Source organism: Merops nubicus, unplaced genomic scaffold (genome assembly GCF_000691845.1).
Source record: "Merops nubicus isolate BGI_N331 unplaced genomic scaffold, ASM69184v1 scaffold7322, whole genome shotgun sequence".
NCBI classification, from domain to species: Eukaryota; Metazoa; Chordata; class Aves; order Coraciiformes; family Meropidae; genus Merops; species Merops nubicus.
This window is the reverse complement of record NW_008592777.1, coordinates 24,489-25,591: the sequence shown is the minus strand read 5'-3', so window position 1 is coordinate 25,591 and position 1,103 is coordinate 24,489.

The following is a 1,103-nucleotide window of genomic DNA, read 5'->3' as shown; positions in this document are numbered from 1 at the left end:
TGGAGAGGATCCTCTTTGGCTGAAAAGGAAAGGAAAAGCAATTCAGCTGGTGTGGTGACCCGTTTTGTCACACGGAGTCAACATCCTGCTGTCATGCAAGAATTTAAGCTGGTTTTACACACTACAATACGATTGAGGCCACAGGTGGAAAGGTGTCAATGAGTCACCACACCAGGTTGCTGGGTGCCACAGGAACTGGTAAGCTCCTGTGGACCCCAGCAGTTCGCAGCACCCCACAGGTAGTATGTCCCTGCCTTGGCCAGGAGGTCTAAGCCAGGAGCAGGAGTGGGTTGCTGCAGAAGTCCAAGCCTCACTCACATGCAAGGCCAGTTGTACCACACTGCCCATGCTCGCCTCGGTGAGATGCTGCCATTCCCCTCCCAAAACTGTTCAAGCACCTCCTCTCACCACAAACTACAAGTGACAGGCAAAGATTTTGGCAACCTGCTCCCAGGGCTAACAACTCATGCGCTTGAGATAGGAGCTCCTACAGAGCGTGTTCATAATGATTATAGGACACACCAGGAGTGGTAAATTCCTAACAGTATTACACAAGCGACTACTGAATTTTGTTTACTGAAGTTCTTTTTTTCCCAAGAACCCTCACATACCAAGCCTCCTCCACACATTATGGGACATTATTTTCAATTCGCAGGTGGGCACAAAGCTTAACGATATAAATGGATTATTTGCTAGAGCTCACGGAGCAATCTGGCAGCAGGATTAGGAGCAAGTTTAGCATTCCCACTATCTTGGCTTTGTGCTTTAATCAAACTTTATATAAGACCAAGGAGGCCCAGGAACTGGCAGTACTATCTGTAATGTCAGGAACTGATTACAAAGGAACCAGTGGTTCTTGTTCTTGCCAATACAGCTCCCGTCTGACAGAAAATTATTTGACTGAGGGCTGGTTCAGAAAGGAGCCATAAACTGATAATGTCCACATTATTACAGGAACCAAGAACTTAATCTCTGATGGTTATTTCCCAAAGTAAATATTTAAATAAACTAACATCTAAAAAATAATAAAATGTAATTAGAGATAAGCAAGGTTATAAAAGTTATTCTCTTATAGGTTGCAGGAAATTTTATTTCCAAATCCC